Source organism: Hylobates moloch, unplaced genomic scaffold, assembly GCF_009828535.3.
Source record: "Hylobates moloch isolate HMO894 unplaced genomic scaffold, HMol_V3 SCAFFOLD_10, whole genome shotgun sequence".
NCBI lineage: Eukaryota > Metazoa > Chordata > Mammalia > Primates > Hylobatidae > Hylobates > Hylobates moloch.
In genome coordinates this window covers 64,727,981-64,735,040 of record NW_026652285.1, presented here as the reverse complement: position 1 = coordinate 64,735,040, position 7,060 = coordinate 64,727,981, and positions in this window count along the sequence as shown.

Genomic DNA, 7,060 nt, shown 5'->3' with positions numbered 1-7,060 from the left:
TTTTTTTTTTTTTTTTTTTTTTGAGACGGAGTCTCACTCTGTCGCCAGGCTGGAGTGCAGTGGTACAATCTCGGCTCACTGCAACCTCCGCCTCCCAGGTTCAAGTGATTCTCCTGCCTCAGCCTCCTGAGTAGCTGGGACTACAGGCACCCGCCACCATGCCCGGCTAATTTTTTGTATTTTTAGTAGAGACGGGGTTTCACCATGTTGGCCAGGATGGTCTCAATCTCTTGACCTTGTGATCCACCCGTCTTGGCCTCCCAAAGTGCTGGGATTACAGGCATGAGCCACCGTGCCTGGCCTACTTTATCTTTTTTTAAATTTAACTTTTATTTTAAGTTCAGTAGTACCTGTGCAGGTTTGTTACACACGTAAACCTATGTCGTGGGCTTGTTGTACCGATTATTTCATCACCCAGAACCCATTAGTTATTTTTCCTGATCCTCTCCTTCTTCCCATTCTTCACCCTCCAGTAGGCCCCTGTGTGTGTTGTTTCCCTGTATGTGTCCATGTGTTCTCATCACTTAGCTCCCATATATAAGTGAGAACATGTGGTGTTTGGTTATAAGTGAGAATATGTGATGTTTGGTTTTCTGTTCCTGCGTTAGTTTGCTAAGGATAATGGCTTTCAGCTCCATCCATATCCCTGCAAAGGACATGATCTCATTCTTTTTAATGGCTGCATAGTATTCCATGATGTATATGTACCACGTTTTCTTTATACAGTCTACTATTGATGAGCATTTAGGTTGATTCCATGTCTTTGCTACTGTGAATAGTGCATCATCATCTTCTGAAACTGGCAGTGGCCAAATGACCTGCTTCAGCCCAGGAGAAGCAAAACACTTAGATGTATCCTAGGAAAACCTTTATTTCCTAAGAAAAGAGACAGACTTAGCTGTTACCATCAATTCCATCCCCTTTCCTGCCTTGTACATTATGCCTCCAGCAGTGGCGATCTTTCAAGCATTTGGGGAAAGGCCAAAAGATTCACCAACACTGGTCTTGATGTTATTGACTCAAAAGTAGCAGCAACTTAACTACAGACTTTAGCTGTGTGATAAAAATAAACATGTTTGGCATAAACCATTCCATTTTATGTCTTTTCTTATTGTACCCGAAACCATACCTAAACTTATTCAGGCAATGACATTTATAAAATAATCCATCCTTTTCCTACTAAAATGAATATGAAAATATTTTAAAATCTTAGTAAACTAAATACCTCACATAAACCCGAGTAAGGTAAAGAGATAAGAGATAGCAAAATTATGTAAGATTTGTAATAAGTAAAAGGAGACATGGATATTGAACCATTTCATAGGATTGGAAGAGAATACTACCTACAGTAAATGGGTGATTTCCTAGTAAGATACAATTGATCAAAATTAATGAAAAACTAAAAAAAAAAAACAGAAAATAAGTTATAAATATCATTTACAGAGCTATCATTTAAAATTTACCAGGACTATAGGAAAAGATTTTTAAGGTAGTACCCTTTCCTCAGGTGTCCCGTGTCCGCCAACCGTAGCCAAGCAGGCTGCCTCTCTTCCCTCTCTTTCCTTGCGTTAGGTGTTTACTGTTACTTCGCTGTTGAATTCCAGCATTCTTTTTTAGATTATCTATTAGAAATGTGATTACTCACTATTTTGGTTCTTCTTTGTGGAGGAGGCAAGTGCTAGATGCCTCTAGTCAGACGTCTCGAAGCCCTTCCTCACAAGAGCACATATTTTACATGGAAATAATGAAGATAATTAAGATCACTAATTAGGATCCAGCTGCAGTGACTCATGCCTGTACTCCCAATGCTCTGAGAGGCCAACATGGCAGGATTGCTTGAGGACAGGAGTTCAAGACCAGCCTGGGCAACATAGGGAGACCCTGTCATCACAAAAACATTTTTTTAAGAATTAGGCAGGTGTGGGTGGCACACATTTGTAGTCTCAGGAGGCTGAGGTGGGAGGAGTGCTTGAGCCAAGGAGTTCAAGGTTGTGGTGAGCTGTAATCACACCACTGCATTCTAGCCTGGGTGACAGAGTGAGATCCTGTTTTTAATTTTTTTTAAATCAGTAATTAAATTAAATCAGTAATTAATCCCACTGGAACTATAACTATTTAACTCAATATTGGAAAATATGGTATATAAAGTACTATGAAAAGTACAAGTATTAATATAAATATTGAGAGTAAATAATTAAAAGTAGACTATATTAACAGGAGGTTTTAAAATAGGCATTAAATTTTGTGAAAAGTTTGGTTCATCTTTTATTGATAATGTATACGCTTGATTAAAATATTTAAAGCAATACAAAGAAATATGCAGTAAATGCTATCTTTCTATCACCACTTTCTGACAGTTCCCACATTCCTCTGTCAATTATAAGCTTTCAAAAATAAGCAGAAAATAGGCATGGGAAGTTGTGTAGATATAGATTTACACACATACATCTTTGTTTTTTCTCCTAGCATACCTTGGTGACTAGTCTATATTAGTACACATATATCTGTGTCACTTATTTTGTAAGTGTTATTTGTAGATATACTATATGAATTAATAGTGGCTGTGCCATCATTTACCCAAGCCCCTACTGATGGCCATTTATTTTTAGCTAGTATTCTTACATTTCAAAGTGCATAGTATTTATAACTGGGATTTTTGCATTGGAGAAAGTTTAATTTTATACATCAAAGACATTAAAGGGCTATTATTTTTCTGGCAGCTGGATAACTGAAAAGACTAATTATATATACATATATTTAACTATATTCTAATATGCTTGTGGTAGAGTTTTCTGCGTGAGTGCTTTAGAAGCCATTTTTGTTTATGGTGAATTGTCTGCTTGTTTTCTTTTCCTGTTGTTTTACTGTTCTATCTTTTCTTTGTTGATTTCATGTATTTATGAAATAATCCCTTTGTCGTGTGTCTTACACATATATCTTATGAGTCTGTCATTTAGCTATTGATTTTTGTTGTGATATACTTAACTGTGCATTTTTTTCTTTTAAATTTGTATTCTGAGATAATTTCTGTCTTAAATTTACAAGAACATTACAAAATTCCCATATATCCTTCACACAGATTCCCCAAATGTTAACATTTTTACTACATTTGCTTCAACTCTCTGCCCATTAACATAAGTGCATTTACACACACTCAAACACACATTACTTTTTTCTGAGACTTTGAGGGTGAGTTGCAAACATTATTCTCCTTGACCTCAGATTCTTCCTTTTGTATTTTCTAATAACAAAGACATTCTCCTATATAACCATGTAAAATTATGAAAACAGGGATTAACATTGATTTAGTGCTATTACCTAATTGACAGACCTTAATCAAATTTTGTCACTGATTCAAATAACACCCTTTATTACTAAAAAAAAATTCCAGATCATGTATTACATTCAGTTAAGATCATCAAAAAACATGTAAAATATGAGAAACTATCACAGTCAAGAGAAGCTCAAGGAGATGGGATGACTAAATATAATATCCCGGATGGGATCCTGGGACACACAGAAAAGGATATTAGATTTTAAAAGTAAAGAAATATGAATAAAGTATGAACTTTAATTAGTAACAATGTATCAATATTGGTTCATTAATTGTGACAAACAGCATACTAGTGTGAGATGTAAATAATAGGGGAAATGAGATGTGTGGTATACAGGAATACTCTGTACTATTTTTAGAATCTTTTGATAATCAAAAACTATTCTAAAATAAAGCTTATTTTGAAAACTGCGTGAGGAGATGGGCTATGGGTCTGGAGAGGTCAAAATGGCTAGAATTTCAGAGCACAGTAAGAGACAGGAGAAAGCTACGCACACACATTGCACAGGGCTGAAAATGGTTGCTATTCTGGCCAGCAAGAGTAGACAGTTTCATATTTTGTGCAGCGTTAAAGAAAGCACTCAGACAGATTTTGCCTCAGGAGTGGGGGAAATTTAGCCTGTGCCAAATGCTGCTCTGTTTTTACCTGACAAACTTCAGAAGAAAGACCCTAATGGATCAAAATGTTTTCAAGTAACTGAACTGCATTCCTGAACAAACCTCAAAAATATTAATGAGACTAGGCATGGTGGCTCATGCCGATAATCCCAGAACTTTTGGAAGCTGAGGCAGGAGGACTATTTGAGGCCAGGACGTTGAGACCAGCCTGGGCAACACAGCAAGATTCCATCTCTCAAAAAAATATATCTTTTAAATTAGCTGGGCATGGTGGCATGCACCTGTGGCCCTAGCTACTCGGTAGGCTGAGGCAGGAGGATCACTTGAGCCCAGGAGTTTGAGGATGTAGTGAGCTATGATCATGCCACTGCACTCCAGCCTGGGCGACAGAGATCCTGTCTCAAAATATATATATAATAATGGAAGCACAAACATATTCAGCATCAAAGTAACATTTACAATGTCTGCCATCCAATTATAAGTTATTACAAAAGAATAAATGGGCAATTTGAATATTTATATATCTATTAAAGAAACTGAATCAGTAACTAATAACTTTCCAAAATCAGAAAGCACCAGGCCCAGGTGAGCACACTGTTGAATTCTACCACACATTTAGGGAAGAAATTTTACCAATTCTCCACAATCTCTTCCAGAAGATAGAAGCATGAGTTAGAATACTTCCTAACTCATTATATGAGGCCAGCATTACTCTAATACCAAAACCAGATAAAGACTGCAAGAAAAGTACAGATTAATACCACTCATAAATATACATGCAAAAATCCTCAACAAAATATTAGCATGTCAAATCCAACAATGTATAAAAAGAATTATGCTCCATGACCAAGTGGGATTTATCCCAGGTATGCAAATTTGATTCAATGACTGAAAGTTTATTAAATAAAATTAACAGGCTAAAGAAGAATAATCACATAAATGTATCAATAGAAAATGCACTTGATGAAATCCAATATCCACTTATGATTTTTTTAAACTCAGCAAACTAGGAATAGAGGGAAATGTTCTTAATTTGATAAAAAAAAATCTACAATAAAACTCCAAGGATATACCCTCTCACCACTCCTTTTTTAACATCATACCAGAAGTTCTAACTAATGCAAAACACTAGAAATGGAAATAAAAGGTATACGGATTGAAAAGGAAGAAATAAAACTGTCTTTGTTCACACATGACATGGTTGTCTATGTGGAAAATCTGAAATAACTGACCAAAAAATCTTCTTTTGGAACTAATAATTATAGCAGGTTGCAAGATACAAGGTTAATCTACAAATACCCATTTCTTTCTTTCTTTCTTTTTTTTTTTTGAGACGGAGTCTCGCTTTGTCACCCAGGCTGGAGTGCAGTGGCGCGATCTCGGCTCACTGCAAGCTCCTGCCTCCTGGGTTCACGCCATTCTCCTGCCTCAGCCTCCCGAGTAGCTGGGACTACAGGCGCCCACCACCATGCCCGGCTAATTTTTTTTGTATTTTTAGTAGAGACGGAGTTTCACTGTGTTAGCCAGGAAGGTCTTGATCTACTGACCTCGTGATCTGGCCACCTCGGCCTCCCAAAGTTCTGGGATTACAGGCATGAGCCACCATGCCCGGCCCCATTTCTTTCTTATATACCTGCTATGAACATGTGGAATTAGAAATTTAAAACACAACAGCATTTACATTAGCATCAAAAAATGAAATACTTATGTATAAATATAGCAATATATGGACACAGTCTATATGAGGAAAACTATAAAACCTTGATGAAATATATCAAAGAAGAAATAAATATGGAAAGATATTCCATGTTTGTAAATAGGAAGACTAAATAATGTCATAATGTCAGTTCTTCCCAACTTGATCTATATACTCAATGCAATCACAGTGAAAATCCCATCAAGTTATTTTGTGGATATCAACAAGTATTTCTTTATATGGAGAGGCAAAAGACCCAGAATAGCCCACACAATATTGAAGAAGAACAAAGTCACAAGACTGACATTACTCGACTTCAAGACTTACTGTAAAGCTATAGTAACGAAGACATTGTGGTGTTGGCAAAAGAACAGACAAATAGATAGATGGAACAAAATAGAGAACCCAGAAGTAGACCCACATATAATAAAGGTAGACAACAAATCTTTTAAAAAGGAGCAAAGGGACTACAATGGAGAAAAGATAATCTTTTCAAATGTGATAGTTTTCTGTGTCAACTTGAGTGGGCCATGGAGTGCCCAGATTAAACACTGTTTCTGGGTGTTTGTGAGGTTACTTTCAGATGAAGTTAGCATTTGAACCAATGGCTCAAGAAGGTAGATTTTTCTCCTGAGTGTAGTTGGTCATCATTCAATCTGTTGAAGACATGAAGAAAATAAAAGGTGGAGAAGGAAGAATTTGTCCCCCTTTTCCTGCCTCACAGCTTGAGCTGAGACATCAAATCTGCCCTGATTGGGATTTACATCACTGGCTCAACTGGTTAACTGGCCTTCAGGCCTTCAGGCCTTCAGACTATATTGAGTCAACCGAGTCAGTCTCTCTCTATTTCTCCCCACTCCACCTTTCTCTCCTGTTGATCTACTTCTCTGGAGAACGCTAAGACATAAATAATTTCTGCTAGAAATTCACATGCAAAAAAAAAAAGAATCTGGATACAAACCTTACATTTTTCAAAAAAGTAACTCAAAATGAATCATAGACCTAAATGTAAAACACGTAACTATGAAACTCCTAAAAGATAATATAGCAGAAAACCTAGGTGGTCTTGGCATATGTATGGTGATGACTTTTTAGATACCACATCAAAGGCATGACAATAATTGGTGGGCTGAACTTCATTAAAATTAAAAACTTTGGCTCTGCAAAAGAAACTGTCAAGAGAATAAAGACACAAGCTGCTGGGCTTGGTGGCTCACGCTTGTAATCCCAGCACTTTGGGAGGCCGAGGTGGGCGGATCACGAGGTCAGGAGATCGAGACCACGGTGAAACCCCGTCTCTACTAAATATACAAAAAATTAGCCGGGCGTGGTGGCAGGCACCTGTAGTCCCAGCTACTCGGAGAGGCTGAGGCAGGAGAATGGCGTGAACCCGGGAGGCGGAGCTTGCAGTG